Source organism: Columba livia, chromosome 3 (assembly GCF_036013475.1).
Source record: "Columba livia isolate bColLiv1 breed racing homer chromosome 3, bColLiv1.pat.W.v2, whole genome shotgun sequence".
NCBI lineage: Eukaryota > Metazoa > Chordata > Aves > Columbiformes > Columbidae > Columba > Columba livia.
The window spans coordinates 105,865,154-105,888,617 of NC_088604.1; the positions used below are offsets into that span (position 1 = coordinate 105,865,154).

At 40.1% G+C, this 23,464-nt stretch overlaps 1 long non-coding RNA gene across 1 annotated transcript in view; it reads right to left on the bottom strand.

Moving 5' to 3' along the window:
* The window catches only part of LOC135579154 (uncharacterized), an 82,198-nt gene extending 67,433 nt beyond the window's left edge, over positions 1–14,765 (bottom strand). The window contains exons 1-3 of the long non-coding RNA XR_010471671.1: positions 13,629–14,765; positions 11,090–11,161; positions 6,694–6,815 (exon numbers count right to left, since the gene is read on the bottom strand). This is a non-coding gene — a long non-coding RNA (uncharacterized LOC135579154). The remainder of the gene's footprint in view (positions 1–6,693; positions 6,816–11,089; positions 11,162–13,628) is intronic.
* Positions 14,766–23,464: the final 8,699 nt, after the last annotated feature.

Here is a 23,464-nt window from a genome sequence, read left to right on the forward strand (position 1 = left end):
CATAAGTACTATAATGCAGGTGGTTTTGAAATCTTATAGGTAGCATAAACGAGAGTCTTCTAGCATGAAGTATCATAACAAGGTGCAGCAAGGGTTTAATGCACAGAAAGGGAATAATTCCAATTTTTATAATGGGCTTTCATACCCATATGAAGAAAAGCAGTTCGGCTTCCTACATATTTTAAAAGTAACATGCTTTACATAAAACCTATTGCCTTCCTGCTTGATCTATGGTTTTAAAGATACTATTATTCCCAGAATCTGAACTAAAAAGGTAATAAAGATACCGTCTTCTGGGACCAGGACAGCAATGAAACTTCCATTTTCATAACTCACCAATCCCAAAGTACAGTTTATCAAATTTATTCTCATGGAGTGTTTAACAAATAAACTGAGAGAAACACATTCAAGTGAAATAATGTTCAGTATTATCATTTGAGGTCTGTGTGAGGACAGGTAATCATGCTTTTTGTTTAATTGCTTCACACTTATTCCTGTTTTTAACACCTCTCCAGCAAATGAGACAAGAATCTTCAATGTGTTACTGGTGTTGTATCAGAAGATCATTTATTACCCACTTTATATGCTCTTGCAAAAGTCCAGAAGCTACACAGAACACATACTGGACCGGCTTATGAAAGGAAGTTAAATTATCATAGCTAAAGCCAGATATTTCCACTACAGAAGCACTCAAAGGCCTGAACCAGACTAAGTTCCTTGCCATATCTAGGAGAGGCTGGATGGTCTGTTGGATAAAGTTCAAATATAAAGCTTAACATTTGAATACCCCAGGCATCTCAGAGCCACAGGGTAACCGGAAAAGTCCTCAGCCAGCTGCTCAAGTGTCTTGAAGTTCTTAGTTGACCCACAATTTTAGCATAAGGACCTCTTACTGGTTTAATGCCTTTCCAATACGCAAGGAATACTGATACGTGGAACACTGTGGACTCCAATTCTTAAGGCAGTGAAGCCCTGAGTGTCACAGTTAGACCACTGCTGTGGGACTAGCACTGCATCTCCCAGGGACACTATAAAGATTGAAGGGCAATCAGATGCCATGGTTTCCATGGGCCACTTATGTGATGGCAGCTAGTTTGTGCTGGATGTATCTGGGAAATCAAGAAGTTGAAATTGTGAGAATTCAAGAGAAGATTAAGACAGTATTTGTTGGCCAACAGGACACCAACTGACCTGAAGAATCTTCATATATCTACCTCAAAGTCCCAAAAGACAGGACTGGGAGCTAGATAGAAAGTTTCTAGTGAGTTCTCACAAGAATGTCAGTGGGCCCTGCGCTCTCTCCTTTGCTCTCAATGAAAGGGAAGAGACTTCGGACCACATACTCTCACTGCCTTTACAATGATCAACTCAGGATATCTGAAGATGGCTCATGTTGTCCTAATTAGCATAGAAAAAGCCACTAATATATTCTCTTTGGATGAGGGGTAAAATATAAATATGCTGTGGTAACCAAAGCCTCTTTCTTGGACACATTGAATATGATGTGAAAACATTTTATGGCCACCACCAGAGACAAGAATCTCACTCAGACTTAAATTATCTACATTTGCAGGTAGAGAAAAAAGGGGCATTGCTTTATTAGTTTGATGTTGACAAGCAGGACAATTTTCTCCACTTAGTAGGCAGCATCTCACTGAGAGGTAAGGCTGGTGGTAGCTTTCAACCTGTCTATTGTAAGATATGCACTTCAAAAGCATATGTATTTTAGCAAGTACAAATTAAAACATGGGCCACAGTTTTATACAGGAAAATAACCCACTGTGACAGCACAAAACTGGCTAGCATTCAGAAGCACAGCTCTTTAGGTTAGGACTGACTGATTCATTAGATGTATAGAAGTGCTATTAAGAAGGCAAGGGTTCCTGTCCAGATAGATGGCCACTATCAGAACAACTTCAGAATGCATCTCAAAAGGAACCATACAAATGTAAGGTATCTCATCACAAGCAAACCCAATCACATAAGCTCCATACCCTTTTCAACTGTCACTTCCCTAACTTGCTCACTAATTTCAAGGTTGGCCGGGGGGGGGAAACTGAATTTGGTCATGTGCCTTGACTTGACAGTGTGCCCTGTTTACTCAGACTGAGAAGAGAGGAGGCACTTTCAGACAAGGTGGCAAGAACTTTTGGAGTATGTCACTGCTTGGCCCATCTTCTTTCACTCATTTTGATCAAGGAGGCTCCAATTCAGATAACCCCTGCTGATCACAGATACAACTGATATTGTAGGAAGACCAGGAGAAAGTTAGTACTAACATGTGGATAAGTATATTATTCATGTGTGCTAAGGTATGCACATCTCCTGAAAGAGCCTGAAGTTACCTTGAGTTCATGATTTTTTACCAACCTAGTCAAAGCTTCCATGTTGCCAGGAATGTTATTTGACTTGAAAGAGCAAGAATGAATTTTGTACATCCACCCAGCAATGCATCTGAAAGTGAAACAAATTCTAATAATGCCATTGAATCAAAAAATTACTTGCTTTTGTCAAAATTTGAACTGATGTTGGATATGAACTCTCATTAATATTATGCAGTATTACTCTCCATCTGGGAGACTTGGTAATGCAACACATTGACATCTTCATTAACTTAGTACTTCACATCAAGGAGAGGATGTGAGCTTGTCAACTTGATACCCATAGTGCAATCTATTTCAAATTGGCCCTTGGAAATCACTACTATATGACTGGAAGTTCTTCACAGTCATACAAATAGGACACAGTAGATTCAGCTGTTACAAAAAAAGCCAAAGGGTACCAATCTTGTCCTTTCACCCAAATCAATATTGTCACATTTACTTACTAGGACTTAGAAGATGTTGGTGAGGTGTCTTTACCATCTGTTTTGGTTCACATGTACATCATTAGAAGGATTCTTTCATTTTTTTCTTTACTGAATCTGTCCTTCAATTAAAACAGAATTTCTTTCTAACTTGCCAGATATTTTTAAAGCTCAAAATGTGTCACACTACTGTCCAATCCTTACTAAATGCATTCACTCATCCTAGGTTCACTGCAGTGGCAGGATTTTATTTTAAAACTGGAAGCACTTAAAATTCTATGGGAAATGATCAGAAGCATTTAAAAATATTTGATAGGGTTTTAAGGATGGACAGAAATTATGAGTGTTTCCTCCTACTCACACAGTCCATGTGTCTATGTGATTAAAGATAAACCAAGAAAAATAAGAATTTGGCAATTAATAAAATTAGAGCCTACTTACAATCTCATAGTCCTTTATAAAGCTTAAACACAGCATTGCCAGCCGGGCAGGGAGGTGATTGTCCCACTCTGCTCTGCACTGGTGCGGCCTCACCTGGAGCACTGTGTGCAGTTCTGGGTGCCACAGTATAAAAAGGATATAAAGCTACTGGAGAGTGTCCAGAAGAGGGCTACAGAGCTGGGGAAGGGTTTGGAGAGGAAGCCATATGATGAGCAGCTAAAGTCACTTGGTTTGTTCAGCCTGGAGAAGAGGAGATTGAGGGGAGACCTAATTGGGGTCTACAGCTTCCTCACAAAGAAAGAAAGAGGAGGGGCAGGCTCCAGTCTCTTCTCTATATCGACCAATGACAGAACCCAAGGGAATGGCAGGAAGATGTGCCAGGGAGGTTTAGGTTGGACATTAAGAAAAGGTTCTTTCTTCACCCAGAGGGTGCTGGAGCACTGGAACAGGCTCCCCAAGGAGGTGTCACAGCCCCAATCCTGACAGTGTTCAAAAAGCAACTGGATAACACCCTCAGACACATTGTGTGAACTGTGGGGTTGTCTGATGCAGGGCCACGAGTTGGACTCGATGATTCTTGTGGGTCCCTTCCAACTCTGGACATTCTATGATTCTATAACTACATTTTAGCTTATGTAGAGAAGAGGAAATTTTATGTCATGCTCATGATGCATATCTCAGAGAAAAATGAGAACCACTTCTGTGCAAAATACAGCAGTAAAAACCTACAGGACCAAAACCAGAGTGTAATCTTCATGCAAAATACAAACTTGGACAGCATCCCTGGCCACCTGAGACAGTTTCCACAGATCTCAGGTGAAAAACAGAAATTTGACATCAAACACCCAGCCATCCTTTCATCTAATTACTTCCTCTCATTTTATTAGCTCTCTCCTAGCTGAATTGTATAAGCCATTCCACTGCATGAGAAGGATCTGTAGCCATAGAAATATATTTTTTTTCCCCGGAAGCATAATTGCTCACTTCATGAAAAATGTATAGTCCTCTCTGCCAAACCAGTGGGGATATTGGATGTTTGAAGTATGCACATTGAGTCCAGGATATAACTTTTATTACTGCAGCCCACAGTGTGCGACCGAAAAACCCACAAACCACACACAACACAAACAAACAAACAAAACCAAAACAAACAAAAACCCCATCAACAACAACAAAAAGCACACAACAAGAAAAAACACTCTGCTCCTGGGGAGTCCTGGCACAACTCTTGTCTGAAGATAGCCCTGCCAGACACGTTTGCCTGGAGAGAATGGGAAGCACTTGGCTTTCCTTTTTCTGCACTCAGCAAGCACTGGGAGACAAGGTAAACGATGTGGTCCCACATCCTTTAATGGGGTGGCCCCACAGCTGCTTTTCTACCTCTTCCCTTTTGGAGGAGCTGACACATGGAGGCAGGTGAAGAAGAATGAGTCATTTCACTCATCCCGTATTCAAGGAGTGGTGTCTCCAGAGGAGTATGTTGAAATGGCACTTACTGCTTTCATGGGAGAAAGAATTTAGTCCAGGGTCTTCGTCTATTAGTTCTGTGTCCCACAGTTGTGTACCAACTATGAACTATGAGAGTTTTAGATATCAGTCACTATTTTCTCTCTTTTACTAGCAAAATAAAGAGCTAATAGTACTACCCTTTATTTCAACTATTTTCAAGCAGTAGAAAAATACACACTACATTTGATAATCTTATTGTTTTTGTTCATAGGTTTACTCTGTCAGGAGATCCCAAAAGCGAGTTATGTGGCAATAAAGTTGCAAATCCCCATGAGACCTAGTTCTGCTCTTGAAATCAGGGAGTATAAGCCTCTTCACAGCACTCTGGGGAAAAAAATAAAAAAATGACATTTCCTCAGACTAGAGCCAAAACATCTGCATGAATCCCACAGAAAATTTGTTTTTTCTTTCCTTCCAGAAATCACATTCCACTGCCTGGCTTTTGATAGCAGGAACATAACATTAACTGCAGGTGAACTATGAGTCTTGCAGATCACAGTCATTCATGCAGATTCCAGACATCCATAACCATTTCTGTTTTGATTCTGTCACTTTGTGTCATGCACAAATTCTGTGATGAATTTAGAGAAGAGGAGCCTGAGACTTGAAGTTTACTTTTCATTGCAGGCAATAGGGGTTAAAAAAATAATTTCTGGCCACCATGATTGGATTGCAGTGAAGTGCCATGTCAGGTTAAACTCAGCTAAATACAAGTGTCCATTGAGAAGATGCACTATTTGACCTTTCAAGAGCAATTGCTAAATTCTAGGCTTGTTGCAACCTTCAAGGAAGAAACAACTTATTATTTAAACAAGTACTGTAGTAGACCAGGAGTCAAACTGACATCGTGGCTATTAATCACACTTCAGCTTCAAAGCTGGAACAAGGAAAAAACCTGTCAGTACCAGACTGTCTACATTACATTTGTGAGGGAATGAATATCTACCTGTTTTCTACTTCTGCTCAAATATCTACTTGAGAATAGAAGTGAAGACCTACTTCATTTTACCCCATTTCCCAAACAAAGATTCACAGCATTGATGGCCAGTCTCTGATAGCCAAGGTATGTCAACAGCCACCCCTAACCTGTGGGGAGATCTTTTGGACCTGTAGAGTGCACCACAACTCTCTTCCTACACTTGTGCAGAGGTATTTTCTCCTTAGAAATCATTGTGGTGAAAGGATATTGCACAGCCAAGTCTTGCCCCAGCATGGAGTCAAGCTACAGCCAGGGTGGGCATCTGGATCCCAGTTAGAACACATCCAATGTAGTGAGCAAGTGAGATACTGCAACTTCCACTGGGTCCATTAAATCCCTTGGATCTGAGTCCTACAGTGGTGAATAACAAAACAAATAGTATTTTCATTTAGGCTGGAGTAGGAGGAGAAGGATCTGTGTCCACTTCAAAGCTAAGATAATATTATTGCTATTTGACTTTAGCTCCTCTTAGTGAAACACACATCATGGCTTCATCTCCTAGGCAAGGGCACCTATGGAACCAAATAGTAGTTTATTACAAACTGTGGGCATTTGTGTTTGATCCCAAAAATAACCCATGATTTTCCCTAAAGACCTCAGGCTAGTTTGGGGCAGAGACTAATCTTCCTTTGAACAGAGAGGAACCAGACACACTGAGGAAGAGAAGGTACGGAACATGGACTGAGATGTCAAAAGCATATTTTTTTGAACTGTGCAATTCCTAATTTCCTATAGATCCAAGCAAGCTAACAGGGCTTCTGAGCAAGTTGATGCTGGTGAGCTGTAATTTTTCCCGCCACAAATAAAAAAATCATTCAACTAAACACTATTCAGCCAAAAAATAGTTGAGCATAGATAAGATCTTGCTAAACATATTAGCAACAAAAATAGTTGGGATTTTTTTGTAAAAAAAATTAAAAAAAAAAATCAAAATATTCAAGAGGAAACACGGACTTACCTTTATCATAATTTTCTCCCATTATCACTTAGCCCTTGTTCTGCTGCTGGGTTTGTCATCACATGGAACAACAGAGGTTCTCCTTTCCCCTAGCTATAACTCCTGCAATGCTGCAGTTCTTCCTGCAAAGTAACAGTAAATCTAGATAGGAGCTGCTAAATCCATGGCTAAAACAACAAATACTCTTTGCCACATGCAGAAATTGTGGAAGTATTGTGTGGATGGAAAAGTAATTGCAGTTTTTGCATCACTGAAATTTGCCATTCAATACTGGAAGACACTCTTAAATAAACGTCGTTATGTTATATATCACTTTAATGAGCTTTTCTTGTTTGTTTTGTTTTTGTTTGTTTGTTGTTTTGGTTTGTTTTGTTTTTCTACTGGCTTGTTACTTGCTGTTTATTCTATATTTATTTTAGAATATGGAAATGGTGTTGGACAAAAAGCAAATTCAAACGATTTCCTTACTCGAATTAAAAATAGGTCTTAAAACAGCAGAGACAACTCACAACATCAGCAACACATTTGGCCCAGGAACTGCTCACGAACCTAGAGTTCAGTGGTGGTTCAAGAAGATTTGCAAAGGAGACGAGAAGCTTGAAGGTGAGGAGCACAGTGGCTGGCTATCAGAAGTTGACAACAATCAATCATTGAAGCTGATCCTCTAACAGATACATGAGAACTTGCCAAAGAACTCAACCATTTTACAGTTATTCGGCATTTGAAGCCAATGGGAAAGGTGAAAAAGTTTGATAAGTAGGTGCCTCACAAGCTGAATGAAAAATAAAAAAAATGTCTTTTTGAAGTGTTATCTTGTCTTATTCTGTGCAAAAACAAGAGGTGCAAAGACACGGCTGAATGTGATGCCACAGGCGGTATTTTTGTAAACTGCTCCACCCCCTGGCAAGAACTTTAGCCATAGGTATACATAGTTTCTAGGCCAGAAGCATTTCTTCTACATTCTTCTGTCCTATTGCATAATACCTAAGTATCTGACTCTTTTGTGATAAGCACTACAAACTTACTACTAATCTCAGTGGATTTTATTTCCTTCTTTTTTAAATTTCCCTTAATTTTCCTACTCATTTTTTATTGGATCAGCTATATTTGTTATATCTTTCAGATTTTTTTCCTATCTGCAATTTATCAGCAGTATCTTTTATCTTTGCTACTACTCTTGACTGCAGGATAGTCTGAATGAATCAGAATTAGGTCTAGTCATGGCTGAGCTGTGGAAACCTGCTGAGCCATCACAGGTAGAACCCTGGATCCCAGAAACTGTCATAAATAAAAGCCATTACGAATAGTACCTCATGCCATTTCTGACTGTGAGCATATGGCAGCATACTCTGTATGGCCAGGAAAACAATAACTACTTTATGAATCTATTTGAATGTTAATACAAAGAGCTTTTCTCTGATGTTACACAAAAACATCAGAATTCCTAGTTATTGAATAGTATAATTTTTAAATTCTGTTTCAAAGCCTCAGTGAATCTCCCTCCTGTCTGTGGACTGAAAAGTCAGACCCAGTGTGAAGGATAATTTATTTTCTATTAGAAAAGCAGGCAACATGCTAAGTATAGATCCTACGGTGACTACAGGGCTGAGTGAAGCACAGGAATCTTCGCCTCCTTTCTGAGGCAAATTTACCCTAGAAAAAACTAGCTAAATAACATACAGAATAAGTGATGCAAATAAAATAAATAAAACATATAACTGTACAGCTCTGAAGATGGGAGCTGGCAGGGAGGAAAGAAGCAGAGACTGGAAACAGTGCAATGGAGGGTATGGAGATATCCAGAACAAAGCTTAGAGCACAGGAGCAAGAAAGACATCTGAAAATCATCTGCTTGCAGCCTCATGCTGTCCTAGGCAGTACAGTTTAATAACAAATTAATTAACAAATCAATTCCTATGAGCAAGTGCACATTTCTGGGTCATGTTGGGTTTCTCATCAACCAGCACCCCCAAGTCCTTCTCCTCAGGGCTGCTCTCAATTCATTCTCCACCCAGCCCAGCATTTGTGCTTGGGATTGCCCCAATCCACATGCAGGACACTGTGCTTGGCCTTCTTGAACTTCATGACACTTTCACGGGTTCATCTCTCAAGCCTATCAAGGTCCCTTTGAATGGCATCCCTTCTCTCCAGCATGTCAATCACACCACACAGCTTAGTGTCACTGGGAAACTTGCTGAAGGTGCACTCAATCCACTGCCCGTGTGGCTGACAAATATGTTAAACAATGACAGCCCCAGTACCAACCCCTGAGGGAACACTGCTCATCCACTTGGAAATCAAGCCATTGAACTCAACTCCCTGAGTGCAACCATCCAAACAATTCCTTATCCACTGAGTGGTCCATCCGTGTCTCTCCAATTCAGTGACAAGAATGTCATGAAGGACAGTGTCAAATGCTTTGCACAAGTCCAGGTGGAAGAGATTGGTTGCTCTTCCCTTATCCACCAATGCTGTAACCCCATCGCAGAAGACCACAAAGTTTTTCAGGCACAATTTACCTTTAGTGAAGGCATGGTGGTGTCACCAATCACTTCCTTGGTTTTCCACGTGTCTTATCATGGTTTCCAGGACGATCTGCTCCATGATCTTGCCAGGAACAGAGGTGATACTGACTGTCCTGTGTCTCCCCAGGTCTTCCTTGCTTCCCTTTTTAAAAACAGGGATTATGTTTCTACTTTTCCAGTCAGTGGGAACTTCACCAGACTGCCATAATTTCTCAAATATGATGGACAGTGGTTTAACAACTTCATCCACCACTTCCCTCAAGGCCTGTAGATGTACCTCTTCAGATGCCGTGAACCTGTGCAGCTTCAGGTTCCTTAGATGGTCTCAAACCTGATCTTCTCTTACAGTAGGCAGTTCTTCATTCTCCCAGTCCCTGCATTTGTCTCTGTGACTTGGGTGGTGTGGCATACATATAGAAGCTTCTCTTGTTGCCCTTTATATCCTTGGTGAGATTTAATTCAACCAGGGCTTTAGCTTTCCTAAGCTGATCCTTGGCTGCTTTGACAATTTCTCTTTACTCCTCCCAGGCTACATGTCCTTTCTTCTACTTTCTGTTGGCTTCCTTTTTGAGTTTGAATTTGTCTAGAATCCTCTTGTTCATCGATTTAGGCCTCCTGGCATTTTTGCCTGTGTTTCTCTTTGTTGGGATGCATCACTCCTGAGCTTGGAGGAGGTGAGCCTTAAATATTAACCAGCTTTCTTGGACTTTTCCCTACAGGGCTTTATTCAATGGTGCTCTACAAAGCAGGGCCTTGAAGAGGCCAAAGTCCAGGGTAGCGAGCTTGCTGTGTGCCCTCCTTCCTTCTCTAAGGATCCTGAACTCAACTATTTCATGGTCACTGCAGCCAAGACTGCAGTTGAGCTTCACCTTCACCATCAGCGCCTCCTTGTTGATGAGAACAAGGTCCAGCATGGAACCTCTCCTCATTGTCTCCTTTGTCACTTAGAGAAGGAAGTTAACATCAACACATTCCAGGAACCTCCTGGATTGGTTATGCTCTGCTGTGTTGTTCCTCCAACAGATATCAGGGTGGTTGAAGTCTCCCATGTGGGCCAGGGCTTAGAAATACAGTTCTACTCCTACCTGTCTATAGAGGACCTCACCCACTCATTCTTTCTGGTTAGGTAACAGATCCCCGCTATGTCACCTGTCCCTGCCCTCCCTTTAATCCTGAGCCATATGCTTTTGGCTGACTGCTCATCCATCCCCAGGTGGAACTCCATGGACTCCAGCTGGTCATTGACATATAGGGTGACATCCCCTCCTCATCTCCCCTGCTTGTCCTTGCTAAAGAGACTGCATCCTTCAATTCCAACACTCTTCTCATAGGAGCCATCCCATCACGTCTCCATGATGCCAACAAGATCATAGCCCTACAGGCATGTGCACCTCTCTAACTCCTCTTGTTTGTTCCCCATGCTACATCTATTTCCACAGAGGCATTTAAGTTGGGCACCCAATGGAGCTGACTTACTGGCTGTAATTCCTCTGTGCTGCTCTTCAGGTGCTCTCTTGTTACCTTTAATCCTTCTCCAGACAATGGGCATCAGTTGCTGGCAGTGGCATCAAACTGGTAGGAGTAGGATGGATTGAGTTTCCCATCCCCTGACAACTTTAATTTAAAACCCTGTTCACCAGCTTGGTAAGGCTATGGCCGAAGATATTCTTCTCCTTCTCTGGCAAATGGATCCCATCAGCCCCCAGGGTTCTGAAAGTGAGTCCCATGGTTTATGTAGCTGAACCCCTGGCTGTGGCATCAGGCCTGTAACCATTTGTTGGTTTGCCAGATTTGACTGGCCCTTTCAAATCCCTTTGCTTTGACCAGCAGGATTGATTAAAAAAGCTCCCTGTGATCCAAGAGTCCCTTACCACCGCTTCCAGGGCTCTGTAATCCTTCTTGATACTCCTCAGACTTCTCCCAACTGTGTCACTGGTGCCCATCTGAAACAACAGCAGCAGACTGTATGAAGCTTGGTAGATTCTCAGTGACATCCCTGATATGAGCCCCAGGTAAGCAGCACACCTTTCAAGAGAATACATGGAGTCTACAAATGGTGCCTCTGTACCTCTCAAAGGAGAGTCACCTACTACTATCATCCATTGCCTTTTCTCATAAGTGGTCTGCCTCCTTTTCAACATGAAAATGCTGTTGTGCCAAGCCTAGCATTTTTCCTCAAAGAGCTCTTCTCCCCTCTTCTTCCCTTCTTTAGCATCTTATCCTCTGGTAATTCTGTAGATGACAGGCACGTTCTCTCTCAACTTTTGCTTCTTTTTCTTGCCTGAAGAAGCCACATTTTTGATTTTCTTTCCTAAGACAGGCTGCTTGGACTATTGTACCCTTCTTTTCAATCATTCCATTTTAATTTACTTTTTGAGAGATTATACACAGAGATTCACACGATAAGGTCATACTGGAGCCTTGTACACAGCATGGAAATCACTACACTAAAACCAGAACATACTAGCTTACAACCCCAATGAGCTTTTTCACAGCTACCTCTGTAGCTGACTAAAACACATATCCTGGCTCTTCCCCTCTCTCTGCACAAGCCCCAGTTAATGCCCAAAGTTCTTGTTCATGGTCCCAAAGTGTATAACTTTGAATTTTGTACTATAATGTTCCATCACATTTATATCATTCCTGATCTCAAGGTCATCTAATTATTTCTATATAATATGGTAATTCTAATTTTTATTGCTAATATGTCCCACATTTATGGAACCAGAAAAAAAATAATTAATTCATCCCTACTTTTGATCATTAATGAAAATATTAAATCAGATTATGCCCTAGTCTGATAATTTTGTTTCGGGTAACTTTCTAACAGTTACCCTTTCAGCACGGTCTTTTGCCAGCTTCCTCTGGGTCACCTTCCACCATCACTTTAGAATTCTTATACATCAGTCTCCATCTTATCCTAATTAAGTTACTATCAGTTTAGCTAATATTTTCTGATCTGTCACAACAGTAGATGTTTTACAGAACCCTAGAATATTGCTTACACATGTACTTTCTGCCCCCTACCCACCCTGCTCAACTTTTCCATGCATTAAAAGTGGGGAGAACTGAGCCAGGTTCATGTAGCCTGTAATTCTAGAGCTGGGTTGGAGCTACGCTACCAGAAAGATGTAGTAGCTCAGGGGGCAGGAGGCTGAGATGAACGAAACATCATTGCCCTCCATGGAATCAGATCTGCCTTTCAGCAGGCTCAGAGCATCAAGCAGGTTTGAAATTCAGCCCTCTCAGAATCTTGCATCATGAGGCTGAAAGGAAAGGTTTGTTGGAATTAAGACAGACATCACTGTGAGACGATATATTTGAATATTTCCTCCCTAAAATCAATTTGTTCAGAAAGGGCAAGAGATTGAGGAGTTCAGCTGTAACAAGATTTCTTTCTGTGCATACACATGTGTTTTTAAAGCGTCTTTCTTATTGTGCATGATAGGAATTCCTGAAACATCACCATTGAAAATAGTTCATTCAGTGCAAATGCAGTAAAGGAAGTCCCAGGTGCTACATCATTGTCAATTCCTTCAGTACTTGCAGCCTTGTAAGAAGTTCAAACTCCTGTTCTAGCCTATTTCAAGATGATAAAGTCATATTAAAAGCCTTTGCAAAGTTTTTTTTTTTTTTTTTTTTTTTTTGAGAAATGTCAGAATGTCATAGCTAAGACTTGCCCTTTGTGCTGTTTTCCTCTGGTATTACACAAATCCTGTGAGATTTTCCTATTAGAGCCTCTGACCAGATACCTTACCCTGGCAACAGAAGGTATATCAGTGCATAAGCCAGAGAGATAGCTGTTGCATTTCTTTGCCTTTCTTTTAATGGTGTTCACAATTATCCAGGCTTTTAATCAAAATCTATAATATCCACATTACTCTCTGAATAAAGGGAAAAAGAATGGATCTAGTGTATGCAAGTGCATCAGAATAAGCTCTTGCATACTGCACATCCAGTAGATTACAGAGTTTATGACTGCAGATTTTCATTTGTCAAAATATTTAGAATTTATGGAATCTTGGTTTATGTTCCCATCCTGCTCCCACCTATGACTCAGGATTGCTGGCATTTTTTATTGCAGCTAATGTTCTCTTATGTCAGAGACAACATGAATAAAAAAAGATTAGTTTTTTTTTTTGTTTCAGATAGACTATCAGCTCCTTTAGAGCTATTTACTCTTGAGACATCCACATTTTGGGCCAATCTCATGTTACCTGTACCACTGGGGACACAACTGACATTTTACCCATGAATATTAACTTATTACAAACCACAGAAATATCTTCCTGTTCCAAATCTCCATGTTTCCCTTTTACGCTACCTCTCTAGTATAACTCGAAGTAATACAAAGTCCTCAAATGTATCCCAGCTACACTTGTTGTGCTCCCAGCAAAATTTGATCCTGACCTTTATAGGATGGGTTTTCAAGTGCCATGGGTTCAGAGAGTCTTGAAAGTTTCGGAGGTCCTTTACTCTTCTTTTTGTTTTATGTATGATGCTGTTGTCAGCATAAGGTAGGCTCTAATACAACAGGAAACAAAGAAAGCTGAGTTGGTGAACTTAATCTCAACATCAATGCATCAATGTCGTTTTCATTTCATTATTAAAAAGGTCAGCTGTAATTAAGGTGCTTATTTATTTAAACACCTACAGATAAGGACAAATGATCTCATGGAGAAGTGCCATGAATACTTGGAAAAAGGTAAGCTAGGTGTTTTCCAAATGTCTGGGTCTAACTGAATTTCTCCTAAGATACTTTTGAAGAACTGTCTGAAGCAGTCTCAGATTGCCTAGCTGTTATCTGTGAGAATTCCTGAAATAGGTGGAGACCCAAAAGACTGCAAATGGATAAAAAAAGTGCTCCCTTTACTGTAAGGTAGAAAGAGAACATTACAGACCACACAATTTCAACTCTTAGAGAAACAGTGAAATTAACCGTCAAAGAATGTATAAGCAATTAAAAGAAATATAAGGAAGACTAGAAGCAATCAACAAGGATCCATCAAAAACAAATGATGGAATACTAATCTAGTTTACTTCCTTGGCAGGTGAAAATGCTTGTATTTAATGAGAAACTGCAGTAGATATTATACATCTTGACTTTAGCAAGATTTCTGACCTTATCTCTTATAACATACTCATAAGCAACCTAGGAAGCACAGTCTATGGAAACTAGAGGATGGCAACTGAAATAGCCTGAAAAAAAGTATCTAGAGAGTCTATACATTCAGAAAACATACACTGTCAGAGTACAATCCCATGCAATCCAACCCTCCACAGAAATGTATCCTCTCAGTGTTTCATTTATGACCAAGATGACTAAATATAGGATGTGTGTTAAATTGGCAGGTCTGCAAACACATTAGGTAAGACACTAATGCAAAATTTTACATTTAGTTTGGAACAACAGGCTCCACAACTAGAGGATGTAGTATGGGCCAGTGAGCACTCCCATGGAGCAGTTAGGAGGCTGCAAAAACATATAAGATGAACAAGAGATGGAAGGGCTATACTCCTGCCAAAACCACAGTCATCAACCCAAGAGAGAAAAACAAACATAAAGTCATCCTTCCATTCTCCTCAGGGCTGGTAGGGCCTTAGTGAGAACAGTGTGTCCAGCTTTGGCCAGCATGCTTTTCAGCAGACATGAAGCATTCAGGAAGAAGTATGGAGTGATAAAAAGCACTCAGTTTTCTGCAGAAGCTAGGGCTAGTTGAGTTTATGGAAAATGCTAAGATGACGCACACGGTAACAGAGTTTATCAATGCAAAATAACACTATAAAAAAAGCTCTTACCCATGTCAGAGGTAGACAGTAGAAAGCTAATGAACTTCAACTGGAGCAATGGTAAATATTAAGAAAAGCTTTCAGCAGTAAAGGTAGTTAATTACCTATGAAATTTGTAAGAAGGCCATCTCTGAAGATCTTTAATAACACATTCAGATAACTAGTCCATTAAAAGACTCAAATTTACCCTTAGAAGGTAAAAAACATTTTCCTCTCCTTGTTCTTTCTAACTTCAGTCTCCTGTTCCCCCAGCACCCATTAAATTCTCCATATCTGCAGTTCCTCTCCCCCAAAGATTCTGCCATGCTTCCATAGCTCTTCCTACAGCAATTCACACCATCATCCCCACCTCCCCCCTCTATAGTAACCCCTTGATCAGTTTTTAAAATTTCACATTTTTCCTTTTGCTATGCTACCCATCTTCCCTTAGTGGGCCTCCACTTCTTTTTCATGCTCATAGAAGCTGTTTGTGCTTGTCATCTACATGGCAAGGGACCATGCAATCCCTGGGCCACAGTTTTGACCAGTTAGAATGTACATTGCTCCTGCCAGTTGCAAGGCATAGTCAGATGCACTCTTTCCTCACCTTTCTTATGGGAGGTAGGAACATGCATATTCCTCTGGGCAAGCCAAGCAACGTGTCATCTCTGTCAGTAGTCCACAGAAATTTCCCCACAGGCTAGGTTAGAAGATCTGCTCTGATTATCAGGGAAGTAATTGTCCTTGTTTGGTAAGGTTATAGACTACCCAACTTCCTGAGTTTCCCATCACTAGTTCCTGTGCCTCCCTCTCATGCAGACGAAGCTCTATTCCAGTAGATCTAAACCCACTTTCTTTACTGTATTCATCTTCACTACAATTACAAGAGGTGGTGGTGAGGCAGCAGACAAACAGTGAGAGATAGCACCAAGCAGGTCCTTGACCAAATAATGAAAAAACATGCTTTGCGAAGTCCACTGTTACTTATAAAAATAGCAGCAAAAGCCTTTAACTCTCCAGCACTAACTGAAGCTGCTGTGGACCAGCACAATACATACAGTTCTCCAATGAACAAATGGTCAATCTTACTGGTGATATGCAGATTATGCTGTCCTCATTACTGCAGAGGAACAGGACAGACACTTTCTTCGTCAAGCAAAATTACTCAGCTAATGTATGGCAGGCTTTATCTCTTCATTCTACTTCAGTGAAACAGCTATTAAGTGAATATGGACTACTGCATTGGATTTGAGGACCAATGCCTCCATATGGAGTTTTCACTCAGTGATTTCAGATGCTTGCACTGAAACTGCCAGGCCTGAATTTTTAAAACCACTAGATTTTAGTAATCACCAATTCTTTCAATGAAATCTATTCCAAACCTGTCCGTAGCTTTAGTACCAACTTGATAACTTCTGATTAATACGAAACATTTTTAATGTGTGTCCTTCCCTGTTAGTACTGCTTCACTTCCAATTCATGCCTCCAATTGCTCTAAGCTTTGCAAATACAAGGCATGTGCTAAAAAATTCTATGAATGTTTCACTGAAGTTGTACATGTTAATTAAATGAAGTGTGATTGCCAGTCAATACGTTTTTAAAAGGAACCAGTAAGTCTTATTTGAGCTTGAAAATTACAGGCACAAGTTTTGAACTTATCATCATCTATTTTAGAAGCCTGCACTTTTTGACTATGGCATATTTCACTTTGACATGTCCATCTTTTTACAATTGCATGTATGCTGTGATCCGAAATCCATTATTTGTGCCATGAATTGCATAATGCTCTATTATTTATTTCTAGAGTAGTATAATCAGACACATGCATCTTTGTTGGCTTTTATTTTCCAATAAAGGAATCTGAATACATTAACTTAACATTTTAATGAATCAGGAACAGCAATGTGTGTTTAGAGTGTAGATTGTTTTTTGTAATGTGCTATTGTATTGAGAAGTATACCAAAGTGTTGTCCAGTCTTTATCAAGTAGTTAAGAAAGCATGATATATTTTGGACTAGTTTTATTACGCAGTTATTGATAGCTGTATAATGAATGATCAGTATGCAAGGAAAAGCATTCGATTGCTTTTTTCAAACCGTTCTTGTCATGTAGTGTAACCAAAATAAACAACCTCTTTTCAGTAATTGCTTAAATTACAGAAGAAATCCCTACCAGCACTAAATGAAGGGCTTTTTTTTTCCTCTTAAAACAATCATCGTTCAAGCGCATTATGAAATGCTGTGTATTTTTCACCCATATGTCCACAGCTCAAGACTGTTCTGCACATGTTGTGAAGGTGATAGCATCCATTTCTCTTTATTCTTTTCACATGTGTGCTGTACAGTGCAGCAAGACCAAAAAAAGACCATACTTTCTTCAGAAAAATGTGATGGTTCCAGCTGTAATGAATCTAGACTTTGTTTCTAGCAGTGGTAGTCCTCCATCCCATGTTACCACACTGTTTAAAGCCACAGCAAAACCATGGTTGAAACTCAATTTCAAATAAAAGCTAGAAAGCGGTTTTGATCTCAAATTCAAAAAAAAGCAGGGAACTACATGTAATTTTGAAAAATAAGACCAGGATATCTGACTGCCTGCTCTACCATCGATAGCTGGTATCACCAACTAAAAAATTGGTAATCAATTACAGATTTATTCAGATTCATATTTTGAATAACATCTAAGCTTGTTTATGAAATGCATCACTGATAAGCTATCTATGCATTTTCAACTATAACATTTATATTTCATAAAATAAAGCAGCTGTTTTGCTGTAATTTTTCCGAGTCTTTAAAACTTGCTTTCAAGACCCAAAGCTGTTGAGGTTATAGATCACAAACAACAAAGTCTGTTTCTACATTTGCCGGGAAGGGGGATGGTGAGAAAAACTTAGAAGATGCATAGAGAAATTCTTAATGCTGAGTTATGCCTTCACAATTCTAATTAGAATGAAAAGTAATTGCCAGAATTATTTTGACCCTCCAGCCTAATTGCCTAAATTCTCTCTTTCCATTAGAAGTAATCTGATACTAAAGGTGGGAATGCAAACCTGAACTCTTGATAAGGAAAGCAATCAGACAATATGTTAGAAATAATTAGTACATATAATTCCATCAGAGTGAAAAGCTTAGGTTAATACTGAGCCTGTATAATATGAGTAAATAACTGGAAGAAATGGCATTTTATCTGCTGTGTACTGCATTTCTAAGCACAGATGAGTTGCATTTACTGGAGGGCAGCTAATATTAATGTTGAAAGTGGAAAGTACTGTGAGTCACTGTTCTTTATCTGAGAATTTCTTCACTGTTGCTGCCTGAACCAATATAAGCCATTTTGATTAAACTCGTAATGCATGCCTCAGTACAGGGAACTATAAGATGCACTTTAAGTTTAAACACAATGTTCTGTGATTATTTAAACTTAATCTAAATATGATGCATTCTTCTTTTTTTTTTTTTTTAATAGAAAAGAAACTCTCTAATATCTTTTTTTGTAGTTGTTGCTTAATAAGACAGCATAGGCATGCAGCTTTAACAGTTTAGATATAGGTAGGAATATCAGGTGGAGTAAAGAGAAATTTTATCTTCCTGTAAAATCACAGGATTATTCTGGTTGGAAGGGACTTAAGGAGGTCTCTAGCCCAACACCTTGCTCAAAGCAGGATCAACACTGAATTCAGACCGGGTTGCTCTGGACTTTGTCCAGTCAGGGCTTGAAAGCCTGCAAGGATGGAGACACCATGACCAATCTGTGCAACTTCTTGCAGTGTTTGTCTACCTGTATAGGGCAAGTGATCCTGCCTCAACCATCTCAGTGGCCTCCCATAAACTCCATAAAGTTCACTGATGTCTTTCTTGTACTGGGGTCCCCAACTTGGATGAAGTACTTTAGATTTGTTCTAATAAGCAATTATTATGAACCACTTTCTTCTTCATATGTCCAAAAATATATTCTGAGAGGATTTGTTCCTAGAAACAAGGGCAAATTGACCTGTAGTTTGCCTGAACATCCTTCTAACTCCTTTTAAAGACCAGTGAGACACAGCTGTCTCCTACAGGATCTTACCAAACCGTTTCCTAAGTACATCAAAGCCTGTTCCCTCCAGCTCCAGGGCCTACGCTGCTGCTTTCTGAGAAGGCATCTTGATTGCCACCATTTCACAGATGTCACAGTCAAGGCTGCCTTTGATTACATCCTCAACCAGATCTTGTTTGCCAGCAGCAGAGCCAGAAGAACCGCAAGATCTAGCTAGCTTTAGGATATTATGCAACACACTCCAGACACTCCCTGCATGGCTCATCTCCCAGTGTGCTGCCCTTCCAGTAGGGGAGGTTAAAATCTCCCATAAGGACCAGAGTCTGTGATTTGCAGACTTCTTCTGACTACTCAAAAAGGACTTCATCCTGCCTTGTATGGTTGCCATCCCAATCTGCTGCTTCGTTTGATTGCAAGCTGTCATCGTTGTCCCAAAAACAGAGTTCTGTCACCTCGTGTGCAAAAAAAAAAGCCAAATTGTAGCACACAGAAATGAGATACTGTCTATTACAGAGTTGCACAAGCTGAATGCTGAAATAAAGCCATCACAACAAAAAGAAAAGTAGAAGCCATTATTTACAAAACCTTATCAATACATTCACACCCTGAGAGCAAGTTCTAAGAGCCAATTGGTTATACATTTGTATATTGGGTTACATAATCATTTAACCACTATGCGTGCTTGTTGATGAAGGGTCCCGGGCTGAGCGTGGGTCTCCTGTCCTAGTGGTGTGTATTTTAGTATTAGAATGAGATAACAGTTTTGAGAAGTCTTAAAACAAGACTCAACCAACTGTGCTGGCTCCAGAGAGTCTGCACTTTGAGGATGGTATTCTTTGTAGCTGGTGAATAGGTGTTTTGCAGGTAACTCTTACCTTTGTTAGAGGAGCAGACTGATCAAAACTGAGATGATTTACATATCTTTAGATTAGCAATTGCTGACAGTATTCATTCGTTTAATGACTACATTATTATCGCCTTCGTGTTTAAAGATCTCCTTACCTGCCAGTCCTGCTGGCTAGAACGTCTTTACTGACTTTCTCAGCTGACTATGCAGACAGTTGTTACCTTTCAGGATGTGTCCACTCTTACCCAAACTTTTCCACTCACATGTTGGATCAAGGAGGGCTAATCACGTTTGCCCCTAAAGCTCTACAGTCATTCTTGATTTATTCCACATCATCATCAGCAGCATCATTGCTGCCCATGGTTGAATATGAAACATAAGAATAATAGTCCAAGGACCAAAACAGAAAATGTCAGCCTTTAACATCCAAGTAAGCTGAGAACAGTACAAGTAGGGTGAAACGTGTGTCTACGGACTGAATGGCAAAAAAATGTGTTGACTAGAGTGAGGAAAAACTTCACCCTGGCTGTTTGTAATTTGGGGCCTAATCCCAGCTGGCTTTGACGGCATCAGGTGAAGTCTGAGGTTATGCCCTCCCTGAAAAAGGCTGAGGCTGAGTCAACACCACTGGAACTAGGCAGCCTTGTCAGAGCTCCCCAGGGAGGTATCTGGCCACCAGTGCCAGTGCTCCTGTCACTGTCACATTTTGGCAAGGTAAATTACTAACCCTGAAGTGAGCCAACACTCAGCTGAAATTTTTAGAACTACTTTGTCATTTAGTTAGTCTCATATGATGCCTAGGACAGGAGCAATACCTAGGGACTGTACAATAATATTTAAACAAGCAGGCTTATTATCTGCTTGTTTTAATTAAATGCTTCTATTTTCTTCCCTAGAGGAAGAAAAATTTCAAGATTAAATAATTTAGTTTGAAATAAATGGGCCTCTAAAAGATATATCATTTACTTTGATTTGATATACCCTGCACAGAAGATTCCTATTCATGAACTATTAATACAACTAGTCCAATCAGATAAATTTCATTTGTGTCCTACTTCAAATCTTTAGGCTTTCCCATCTGTCAAAAATGTTCGGGCTGCTGAATGATAAAGCCTTGTTGCTATGGCAATTAGTTCCATTACCTAGGTGACAGTGCTAGCATGATGTCACCAGTAAAGTGATCTAAATCCTGAAATAATTTTAGTATCTGTTGCAGTTGGACCACAGTAAAAACACCATCTATCAATGACCCAAAATACCCACAGGTGACGGGGATGAAAGAGCAGCTTGACCACCATCTGAAATACCAGAAGTAGTGCAGGTAAAGAGCAGACTACACAAGTGGACCATCTGCATTCAAGAACATTACTAGAGACTGACAGAGAAGCATAAACAAACAAACATAAAATATCAAGGAAAAAGAGAAAACCTGCAGCTTCCCTGTTCACTATTTAGGCAACAGCTGGATGAACTGTACCACCCTGCTACTGCCTAATCAGCCTCTCTTAATTCGTTTGAGTAACATTAAGGCACACTCCACAGATGTGGCATTCACATATTTCAAGACTTGGTATTAATTTTTATGTAATATTTAGTCAGACTTCAAAATCCTGGTCAGGGGTCAAAGTCTCATTGTACCAGAAACTGTACAGGCAAGAACAATACTTGATAGCCTCTGCCCTCCCAGGGTTTCCAGACTGGTAGAAGGGTTCAGGTGGTAGAAGAAGCAGTTTCTGCCATTTTCCTGGTTACCTACAGTTTATGAAAGCTTTTATCTTCTAGTCGTATCAATTCATAGAGTCCACAGCACAACTGAAGCCCAGAGGTAGCAAATTTGGCAGTGATTAAAAGGACAATGATGATAACATCTGTTATATTTTGAGTTTTTTTTCCTTCCTTGCCTTTGCCTCAGATTTCTGTGGCATGCTAAGGTGAACTGGCTCTAGTTGCATAGTCAGCAACTGGATTGCCTGTGCTTTGACCAGGAAATCTGCATAAAAAGTAACAGGATTTTTCTTCTATTTCTTACTCAGCTTAAACTGCATGTTTTGTAAACTAGCCAGGGAATCACTGATAATGGGAACACCAATAGCTGTGTTAATTCAGATGAAGGACTTCATTAATCTTTAAGTGTTCAGACCGATCAAAAAAAATGTTATTTTCACTGTTGCATATGCTAAGTCTCTTCTTCCTCCTGCCAGGCTAGTGTATCAGCAACCAAATCCAACTGGCTGAAGAATTTGCATCAAATAACAAAGAGAAGAATCGTCTTTCCTTTTTCTGATGAAGAATTGCTCCTAAAACAAATAAATTATTTGTTTACTGATTATTTAGAATTGAGGCCATGCTAATAGCAAGTAGTCCTTGATCCATAAATCATTGGGAAACCATAATTATACACACTCACCACTTGCTGTCTTGATTAGTCGATCAAATTATATGGCACCCTGAAGAGGTGAACGATAGTTCCTAAACATTGCAATTTGTTGCCTTTATGTCACTTCCCTCCACCCCCAACTGGACTTTGTCTGGAACATTACATCCCACTTGCATATCAGCGGCTTTTGTTCATCCTTTCTCTCCAAATATTCATCGATACAAACCACATTTACAGCAAGGTTCTGAACTTGCCTAGTTCAAGATGAAGCTCATGCTCTTCGTTGTGCTGTCTGCCTGACCAGCTACTACTGCAAAGCTGACAAAAACCCTGCAGCCATAATGCCATTCTGGGGGGAGAAAAAAAATAAGAGTTCTCTGATGAAGATGCAGACTGACTTAACAGTTGTAGGGACTGTACTGTCCTTACTTCAAATTGTCAGCAAGCCACCAGAGGAACTGCACACGTGGACACACTTTGACATGGTCAAAGGTCACATCAGTAATTTTTCTCTCATGGGGTTTAGTATTTAATGTTGGACTTTTGCTAGGACATTCAAGTAAATTAACACTGGTGACATGCCCTTTACTTGCTGGCCTATGACCTTCCTTAGGGCTGGAGAAGAACATGATTTTCTACAAGAAGCCATAGCAAACATGTCCTTTACTAACCTGCCCATGTATTATTTCTTGCATTTGATCCCACATTGACACTCTGCTATTTTCATACTAGTGGACTCTCAGATATACTACTCCATTGCATTTTGGGAACATCATTGTTCACATGGGGACTGGCAAAGTTCTCAATCTTGATAGCCCAAGATGTGTGCACTGTATTCTGCACTTTATTCTGTGTAAAAATAAGTTTGAACTCATGAAAACTTTCACCACATTGCACACTACGGGCAGAGTCAAATGCTCGAGTTGTATACAGTAGGTAGAGAAGGACTTTTAATTTATCATAGATATCTTTCTTCGGTTCCAAAGAGACATCTTTGTCTTGGGTGCTTTGTGATGAATCTCTGCTCCAACAGTGCAACCTTGAGAGGCAGATATTGAATGACTGCCTATATGGGAAAGAAAGTGACTGCCTCGGCAAGTGTTAAATCCAAACAACCCTTTTGCACCACACAAGAAAGTACACAGAAACATCCAGTAGCAACTGTCAAGTCAAGAAAAACGGATGAGGTCCTTCCAAGCCCACTCCATGTTACAACCT